This window comes from Pongo pygmaeus, chromosome 1 (assembly GCF_028885625.2).
Source record: "Pongo pygmaeus isolate AG05252 chromosome 1, NHGRI_mPonPyg2-v2.0_pri, whole genome shotgun sequence".
NCBI lineage: Eukaryota > Metazoa > Chordata > Mammalia > Primates > Hominidae > Pongo > Pongo pygmaeus.
The window spans coordinates 91,810,453-91,821,319 of record NC_072373.2 but is presented as its reverse complement, the minus strand read 5'-3'; the positions used below and the strand labels follow the sequence as shown (position 1 = coordinate 91,821,319).

General features: G+C 35.5%; 1 pseudogene; it reads left to right on the top strand.

Moving 5' to 3' along the window:
* Positions 1-9,651: 9,651 nt before the first annotated feature.
* LOC129039934 (olfactory receptor 10R2-like) lies at positions 9,652-10,632 on the top strand (annotated as a pseudogene).
* Positions 10,633-10,867: the final 235 nt, after the last annotated feature.

Sequence of the window (10,867 nt, the reverse complement as noted above, 5' to 3'; positions counted from 1 at the left end):
ACTGGTATTTCAGGCCATAACTGCAGATTTCTACATTCAGATTTCTCAGGTGAGCTCAGATACCAATCCACTGTGTTCCTTTACCTCCAGCAGATATATATCAATATCTTGAAGCAGTTTTCTACTCTTGGGGAGAGATAAAACATTAAGAAAGTCAAGAGCTTCCTCCAAAGATTATATTTTTCTCCCCTTTTTTCTCAAAATTTTTATTTTTTAAGAGAAGTTCACATATTTTATTCTCTCAGCTTTTGTGCCTCAACTGAAACTAAGAAAAACTGCCTTTTATGACATTGCTGCATGTTTTTCCTATAGTTTAAGGTGTTATGATGGTGTTGATTGGTAAATATTTAGTTCATAAAGTTACTATATGTATACAGAGTCAAGTAGTTGGCCTGACCAGTGGTATAGCCATAAATAATCACCTTAATCACTCTAGATCACATTTTGCAGCACATGGTTTTTTGAGAATCTGTTGAAAGCTGTGTATCTAATACATGAAACTCTCCTCATGCACAGATACAGGAAAAAAAAACTTGCTTACAATCTAAGGAGTTTACATAGTATACAAAGTCCATCCCTAAATCCAATTCATGGGAGTACTTGTTCATGGCCAAAGTCATATAATCCATTTAAATTTGCTTTCATCATTTTATCTTTTCTTTTTTACTTTTAACAATTTGTTGTAACTTTTTTTACCTGATTGAAAGATTATTTATATCATCATGTCACAGAGTTTACATGTTTTATAATTTTATTATAACAGCAGAATAGACTAATAGACATCCCTGCTGCTATCTTCTAGATCCCTTTAATGGATTTAATTTCCTTTTTAATATCAAATTGCAGAAAAATTTACCACAAGGTAAGCAGAGAAACTATCCTGGTCAAGATAGCATATTCAATTAACTAGAGTATTGCTATTTTATGTCACATTCATTAAAAATTTAGGAGAAGGTACTGTGTGGTCTAACATTTGAGGTTTTTAAATACAGAATATGTATACGTTAGGAAAACTAAACTCTATACCGTGAAAAGAAATTAAAAGTAAGCAGGAAGTTTCAGAAATAAACTACACTTAACATCTTGATCAACTTTCATAAAAAGTAGCTGATTTTTGTGTCCAACACTAATGTATAGAATATTTTCTGCAGCATGCCGACATGAATGTGATTCAAAACATTTTTTTCTATCTACTATATGGCTCTAGCTTCCTACCATCCTGGCATATAGGTCTCCTGAATTCCTTTTTTTATTATTAGAAACAAGAAAGAGTTAAAATTACGTTTAAAAGGTAGTATAAACAGTAGAATAATACTTCTACAGGAAAATAATTTGCAATGACAAAAAGGCCTTGTTTGCCATCATCATACTATAGCCATCATTAATTAAAAAGGCAGTAGAAGATAAACCTACATTTGCCATTCTGTGCACCACATTCCTTTACTTACAGCTTATAAAGTGGGATCCTATGGAGAATGGTCCTGTACTGGACTAAGAATAAAAAAAATCTTATATGAAAAGATTATCTCCTTCTTTGTCCGATGTCTACCATCAAATTTTTTTTTTATTTTAACCTATTTCATGAAGTATTACCTGATTTCCATTCTTCAAAACACCATAGCAATGTAAGCTTTACTTATACTTCTTACTGAGTTCTGACATATTGAGCTGATTATGTACGTATCTTATTTTCTCTAATGACAATCAACAATGTGAAAGGAAGTAATTTATTATACCGATACATTAACTCCTCCTAAATGTCTTCTATATCCCTGACATTCAGTAGATAACTAATACATGTCTCTTAACTTTAATTGAATAAATGACTGCTTGGTCTAGCTAAGTAAAACATCTGAAACTACACATGAAAGTGTAGCAATATTTATGTCCCCCATAACAGTAATTAAAAATAACAATGACAATGATAATTTATTTTGCTCATTAATCTCTTAAATGGGAGAGGGCTTATAAGATTGGCTTGTCTCAACTCCATACAATGTCAACTGAGCTGCTCAACTAGAATTGAGGGACCCACTTCCATTTGGCTCATTTACACGGCTGGCAAAATGATGCTGATTTGTGGTGGAGCTGAGTCATGGCTATAGGTTGTGAGAGTCAGTTTCTCTCCATGTGGCCCTTTCCATGGGGTTCTATACACTTTCTCACAACATCATGACTGGTTTCAAACACTAAATATTCCAAGAAACAGAAAGAGGAAGCTGCTAGTCTTTTAAGGCATAATACCCGCAGGTTGTCTGCTCCTGACACTCAAAAAGACGATGATGTGATGGGCATAGAAATAGCAATGGACATTCCCTTGTGAAAAAGGAGGAAATTAGACACATCGCAGTCATTGGTCCATAGAAATTCTGAAATTCATCTGGAGACATGTTGCCAGTCCTATTTTCTGGGAATGAATTTCACGACTCTTAGATCTAACCTGTGATGCCATTTCCCCACTTTCTGATCATCCTTTTTTATCTGCAAGACATAGCTACAATTTGCAGACATGTCGTTCCTCAGTCTGATACCTCCATGGAAGAAGTTGAGGGTCTAAAGGTCTATTCATTTCTGTTTGCTCTGTGGCCTTTAGCGCATGTTGACAGAATGCCTTTTAAAAACTTGGTGGGTTTCTCATGTTTCAGTTTATAAATTAATTCCATTAGATAAAAGTCACATCCATATTCATTTCTTTATTATGGGTCACTTGTGAGGTAGCAGTATTAATAATTGCTGTATGGCAATTCCCTTAAGATTCTTAAAAAGACTTATTGCTTAACTTTAAGGATTCAGGCCCTTAAGATATTTATAAATCTTGTTGGGTATAGCCTAAAATATTTCTGAGTTCTAACAAAAAGTATTACAGCTACATTCTTAAGAGGTTTACCCTGAGGCATTGGTTTCCTGATAGCACCTTGGATTTGATTTCTTCCTTGAAGCCATTTTGTACCTTGAGAGTCTTTGTTGAGAGAGACTGTGCATGAGAAACATCTTTATTTGCAAACCCAACAAGTTTTTTTTTTATTATTATTATACTTTAAGTTTTAGGGTACATGTGCACAATGTGCAGGTTAGTTACATATGTATACATGTGCCATGCTGGTGTGCTGTACCCATTAACTCGCTCTTTCTGTTTCTTCTAAATTCTCAGAAACTTAAGAAATTTTAAAAAAATTATGTACTTTTTAATTGACAAATAGTAATTGTGCATATTCCTTAGGTGCATAGTAATATTTTGATATAAATAATGTTATAGGGATCAGATCAAGGTAATTAGTATATCATCATCTCAAACATTTATCATTTCTTCGTGTTGGGAATGTTCAACACCCTCCTTCTGGCAATTTGAATCTATATATTATTGTTAACTATAGTCATCCTACAGTGGTATAGAACACTGTAACTTATTCCTTTATCTAGCTGTAATTTTGTATCCTTTAGCAAATCTCCACCTATCCTTCCCTTTTCTTTACTCTTCCCTTCCTCTAGTATCCTGCTTTCTACTCTCTTTTCATATTTTATCATTGGTTGGAATTTTCTATAATCTTACTAGAAATTTACCCAGGAAGATAATGAGATTACTAAATAGTCTATTTTCCAGGCTGTAGCATGTGGCCCTGCTGCCAAACTTTCCAGCAGTGGATAAAAAGTATCCATGTTTTACCTAACTATGATAGCAGTTTCCTCTCTGTCCTTCAAATATTTTTCTCTCTGTGCTTCAAAGCCTTACCAAGAGTTGCCTCATGATCCTTTCACCTTTTGGTAAGAGACTCCTTAAGCCCTTATGGATTATTTATACCACTAATTGCAAAATTAATGCCAAATGTTTTAAATGTTGATTATAACAGCACCCTGCCTTTAGATACCAAATTCTGTTCTCATTATTTACTGCTGCATAATCAACTATCTACAACTTTAGTTGCTTAAATGAGCTGTAATTATTTTGCACACAAGTCTGCAATTTTGGCAGGGCTCAGTGGGGACAGCTGGAATCTGTTCTTTGTGCCATCAGGTTGGATGATTCAACTGGGGCTGAAGGATTTACTTTCAAGACTGCTCACGTATGTGCCTGTTTTATTCATGTTAGCTATTGGCTGTTTGCTCAGCTGGGGCTATTGGCCAGGAGCCTTGGTTTTTTACCATATAGATTCTCCAAGGGCTGCTTGGGCTTCCTCAAAACATGGTTACTAGGGTACAAAAGTGGATGATTCAACACTCTATAAGTAGCAGCTACAAGACTTTAGAGACTAGGGTTAATAAACGGATACAGTCTTACATTTATTATAATTTATTGGTCAAAGTAGTCACTCTTCCTATCTGGATTCAGGGGAAGGAGGAAGCCACCAAAAGTGCCTGTCTGGGTTAATTACTTGGGCTTTTCTCTTGTTTTCTCATCCCTGCAGCATCTTTTTTTTAAAAAAAATTTAATTTAATTTAAAGTTCTGGGATCCATGTGCAGGATGTGCAGGTTTGTTACATAGGTAAACATGTGCCATGGTGGTGTGCTGCACCCATCAACTCATCACCTAGGTATTAAGCCCAGCTGCATTAGCTATTTATCCTGATGCTCTCCCTTCCCCTGCCCCCCAACCACAGGCCCCAGTATGTGTTATTCCCCTCCCTGTGTCCATGCATTCTCATTGTTCAGCTCTGACTTATAAGTGAGAACATGCGGGACCTGACTTATACAAGAGCAGTTCACGTGAGCACCTCAGAAAGACGTCCATGCGTGTCTAGCATTTGACCTATTTCCAGCCCAAGTGGATGGACTCACTGTCAGAAAGAATCGATATGTGAGCTGAAACGGGGAGAAAGCTGATGCGCTTTGTGAAAACCTACATGAAGGCACTGTCACACTTTTCTCTATAACCCAAACCGTATTCATATACTGAGGGAATATTTACCAAATTCACATTATATTCCAGAAGCAAACCTGTTTCTAATGTATCTGAAAGATTCTGCCATTCTAATATTCTATCCTCTATTCTTTATATCTTCCTCTCTTTTAGCTTTCAGAAATAGGCATGTGTAGCAGCATAAAAAATAATACTTTTCTTCAACTTCAGAAGGAAACTCTAGAGGCACTATGTATAGAAATTCAAAGGAGATAGTTTCATTGATGTATATTTTAACAAATGATGCCTGGAGAATCTCCACATCTCTGACCCCCTAGAGAATTTCTAAGAGGAAGTCAACTAATCTCCATGAATAATAGGGCTTTTTCTTTGGCCAATGAATTCTCATAGTGTATTATCATGGTTCCACATGCTAATTAGAAAAATTATGGACAAGTATTGGGCACAATGTGGTAATTAGCTCCCTGTAGAGATGGCGAGCTCACTTACCAACCAAGGCATTGAGACCACGGCTAATGTAAAAAGGAAAGGCCATTGATGACACTCATTGAGGCACTACCTAAAGTACCCATGGAGACAGGGCACAGATAACATTATTCTGTGGAATAATGCTATTTTCTTATTTTGGTCTTAGGAGTTCCTGAAAGATGAAGAAGAACCCTGAGGCATCATGACAGGGAAGGCAATTTTGGCAAATTTCACTTAGAAACCCTTTACAGAAGTTTCTAGGAAGTGCCTGAGAATGAATTAACTGGCAGGTTACAAGGCACTAGAACTCTGATTTGAAGAAATGTAAAATTTTAATTTTTATTTAGAGACCTTGATTTTTTAATTAAGAAGACCAGTGACAGTCATTTATTTGTATGTCAAATTTAAAAATTGTTGAGTTTTTCCATGAGCTAGTGATCTGTTTATCCCTAGTTATTAGTAATGAAAAATAGAAATTGTGACCAAATGACAGAAAGCAAAGCTGAATAGTGAAAAAAATAAGGATAAAAATTGAGACCAAGGCCAAGACAAAGGCAGAGACCCAGGCTAAGTCTTGATTATTTCATAGGGTGGGAGTAGTATTGGTCTTAGAAAGGAAGAATAAAAAATTTACAGTAAACATAGAATGTATGAGGAAGACAGAGGTGTTTCTCACTTAAGAGGCACATGGTAGTGCCTCTTAAGGAAACCAAGTTACTACAAAATAAACTAATTGGAATTATTATTAATTCATTAATAGACATTCATTTATTCATCAAGTATCCATATCTCATTTATTTAAATATTGGATAAAGCTGAGGATACAAAGGGAGTAAGATGAGGCATTTATCCTTGAGGCTTTTAAATCTATTGGAGAGACCAATAGGAAAAAAAATTAGATATAACATGTTGCGTATTTTGATGAAGACATATTAGACAAGCTTTAGATTACTAAGAAGGGAACAGCACACCCTCCCTAGACATACTGGAGAAAGTTCAATAATTGATGACTCTAAAAATGTGAGGAATGAGTGGGCCATACATGAAGTGGAAATGATATTGGAGGCTGAGATCTCTCTCTCTCTCTCTGTCTCTCTGTCTCTCTCTCTCTCTCTCTCTTTCTCTCTCTTCCAGTGGAATCTTGAGACACAACGGCATATAAAGGAAACCGTATTTCAGTACAATTCCTGTGTGATGAAAACTTGGAGGATTAGATTGTAAATGTATGTGAGACAGAGAGTCAAATGTCCTATGATTCAGCTTAAGGAATTCTGACTTTACCTGTAGATGATGAAGAGTTACTAAGCAGTATAATGTGAAAATATCAATTCACAATTTCTGCTTGTTAAGAAGGTGATCTAGTTACTCTATTTTTCTTTTCTTTTTTTCTCTCTTTCTCATTTTTCTAAGATTTTCTTTCAACCTGTAATGCCTTGCCTTCCAAACTCATGTCACTGTCTCCTATTTACCAGTTACTTTAAGCAGTATCCTAGACTGAGTTAAGTAAAGTCAAAGATTTCCATAGTAAATTTTATTTTTCACTGTTAGTTCCACATAGGTTCCAAGGATGAGTTTGAAAGAACAGATGGTTGATGGGGTAGGAGTTATAGAGTAAACATTGAGTAATGTGACCTTACTTTTCATTCAGGTGCACCAACTTTATTTGCTTACTTTGTCACTATTAATACTGGCGATGAGCCTGTAAGTGAGAAAACACTCCAAGAAAGGATATATGGAAAGTGGAAAGGCATAGATGATGTCTCAGGAAGAATGTTAGTGAGGACTCTGTTTTGGTCAAATGCATGGTGTATATTCTTTATTTATAAAGCTTAGAGATAAGGCCATTCAAAGATATATAAAGATAGAAAATAAAACTCTTGGTTCTAGTCCCATTCAAAATTTTATTAAACATTTGCCTAAGCAAAACAGCAAATATTGATAACAATTTAGTTATTTGTAAAGGACTTCAAGTTCCCAAATCAAGTGTTTCTAAAATTAAAATAAAAAGTTTATTTTTATTAGCTTTTTCCATTAGCTAGTGAGATAATGGAGGAAACTATTTGATCATCAGAAATGACAAATAAGATAGCAACATTTTTTATGGGATTTTTTGCTCTGCATTCAGAGAATAATGTCAGATTTTTCATCCCAAAATGTTGAAGCAGAGTGTAATATTACAGCCTAGGTTGATATAAAGGTAACAAGTTTTGAAAATCCCTGTAATCAAATATCATCTACTTGAGAGTTTTGAAATGATTTAGAGAATAAAGTGTATCATTGGCCATTTATTTTTTTAACAGGTTTTGAAGCACTTAGTATATGTTGGGCATCATTGTATGTGTTTGAGATGCAGTTTCTGTTATCTGGTAAGTTATAATTTGTAGAGTCAAAGACAGTCTTATAATAATAGTTTGTGGCAAAGCAAGTAAGATTCTAGTGATTACTCAGGAAATCCAGAAAAAATGGTGCAGCGTGATTAGGAAGCTGTTGGAAGGATTCTATGAGTAAAGTCACTTTAAATGAAAAGTAAAAGGAGACCACAAAATTAGAAGCAGAAAAACAATAAGTATAAAGCAGAGACTATTTCCAGATATAGAAAGCAGTATGAAAAATGACTTGGTTGTGTAAAAATTCTCACTGCTAAAGTACATATGAAGGAATCTATAATGGCAGTTATGAGTGAAAAGGTGAAACTGGGAAAAGTGTGAAAGACCTAGAATATTTTATAGATAACAGAGTCAGTTGTTGTGGTAATATGATAGGATTTGTTCTATAGAAAGACAATTCTGCTGCTATTATGAAGGATTACTCAGAGTGGAAGAGAGAATCTGGGCAGTTCATTTATAATACTATAGTCCAGGGAAGGGATAATTGCTTGCAAAAAATAAGAACGAATCCTAAAAGTGAACAAAAATAGATTGAATGTGGAGGATTAGAAAAATGGTGAGTTTAAACATGTCTTAGAAATTTACAGCTTAGATGGCTTAAGAGTATTTTGAAACTATTTATTGAGATACAGAATCTAGATAAAAGAACACATTTAGGCAAGAGGTAGCACAGAAAAAGAATGTTTTGATTAAAATATATATAATTCAGTACCAGCAATGATAAATATGTTGGAGGCCTTAGGGAAGATATCTGAGCCCACTTATTCAGAAATTTAGAGACAGCTCCTTGGAATGACAGCCTTTTGGGCCTCCAAGTCAGGTACATCAAAGATAGGACATAAAACAATGGGCAACAAGTGAATGCTGAAGCAAAACTAAAGATTCTAGCTATGTCTTTTCTGTAAGGAGAAATCAGGCCTATAATTTTGTAAGAGTTTGTAGAATAATCATAAAGCTAGTCCTAAAACAATAGCAATATACAAAACCAATTTATTTGTAACAAATGAATGCATAAAAATTGGTTATGTAATTAGTTGTAAAAGGGAACTGTGCTCTTTAAGTAACACAAAGATCAATGGATGTTTCTCTAGATGGGGAAGGTATTAAAAACAGGTGTAGAAATGTGAATTGTCAGACATTGGTGCTATTGCTTATTCATGCTATCACTTATTGATATATGTATCAGTAATCAGGATAAAAGTGTGACCATTGAAAATAATAATTAATATAGATAAAGGATTTTATAGCATTAGATCAAAAGAATCCCCTGCAGGGAATATATTCCAAGACTCCAGTGGATGTCTGAAACTGAATAGTACTGAACCCTAAATATGCTATGATTTTTTTTCTATAATACATGCCCATGATAAAGCTTAATTTATAAATTAGGCATAGTAGGATATTAACAACAATAATAATAAAATAGATCAACAATAACATTATATCAGCATCACTACTCTTGAGCTTTGGAGCCATTATTAAGGAAAATAAAGGTTACTTGAGCACAAGTTTGGTGATACCATGACAGTTGATCTAATAACTGGACGGCTTCTGAATGACTAATGGATAATAGCATATATAGTCTGGATACACTGCACAAAGGGATGATTCTTGTCCTGGGCAGGAAGGAGCAAGAAAGTCTCCAAGTAGGGGACCTAATAGATAGGCTTTATTTGAGCAAATGACTGTACACTTCATGTGTACATTTGTCCCCAGATTTACTGCTAAAATGAACAGCAGAAAAATAGCAGTTTGAATGCGTATCAATTTAGAAGAACTTCTGGTTAAATTTATAATTCTTTCTTCTCTCCCATGCTTGTTGTTTCTCATTCAAACAAGACTGGCATAGCTACTTTTTGAGGGTAAGTCTCCCTGAATTTTAAGTTCCAAAGATCTCTGGAACTGATCATATTGACTTTATTCCGTGGGATCAACTCTTCATGGCCAATTCTTCCTCTGTCACTGAGTTCTTACTGCTGGGCTTCTCCAGCCTTGGGGAATTGCAGCTTGTCCTCTTTGCCTCTATTTGATTATCTTGAGTGGAAACATCATCATCATCTCAGTCATTCATTTGGATCACAGCCTCATGTACTTCTTTCTAGGTACTCTTTCTATCTCTGAAATCTTCTACACAATTGTTATTCTACCCAAGATGCTTATCAACTTATTCTCTGTATTCAGGACACTCTCTTTTGTGAGTTGTGCCACCCAGATGTTCTTCTTCCTTGGTTTTACTGTCACTAACTGTCTGCTTCTGGGAGTGATGGGTTATGATTGTTATGCTGCCGTCTGTCAGCCTTTGCAATATGCTGTTCTCATGAGCTGGAGAGTATGTGGACAACAGGCAGCAACTTGTATTATTAGTGGCTTCCTAATATCTCTGGTGGGAACAACTTTGGTCCTTAGCCTCCCTTTCTGTGGCTCCAACAAGGTCAACCACTACTTTTGTGATATTTCACCAGTTATCCGTCTCGCCTGTGCTGACAGCTACATCAGTGAACTGGTCATCTTCATCTTTGGGGTCTTGGTGCTTGTTGTGCCCTTGATATTTATCTGCATTTCCTATGGCTTCATTGTCCACACCATCCTGAAGATCCTATCAGCTGAAGGCAAACAAAAAGCCTTCTCCACCTGTGCTTCCCATCTCATTGTAGTCATTGTCCATTATGGTTGCTTCCTTTGTCTACTTGCGACCCTCAGCCAAATATACATCGGACAAAGATAGGCTGGTGACAGTGACCTATACCATCATCACCCCACTCTTGAACCCCATGGTATACAGCCTCAGGAACAATGATGTGCAGATAGCTATTCGGAAGCTGATTGGAAAGTCTGGGTTTTCTCTTAAGACTATAATCAGAATACTTTCTAACAGTATGGACACCATTAGGCCAATTGTGTCACGATTATTTAAATCATGAGATTATCTAGTCTATTTATCTAACTAACTGTGAGGGCTTGGATTAATTGTTTGACATTTGGGGCCTACATATTCTATGTAAAGCAGAGATAGCAATATTTTCTTCCTGGAGTCATTGTAATTAAGATAGATTACAAAATATCTGGCAATAAAACATAACTCTCCTCCTCTTTCTCTTCTTCCTCTGGATTTAAAGTCCTCAAAAAGGTCTTAGTAACCATCATTTTTTGCCCTGT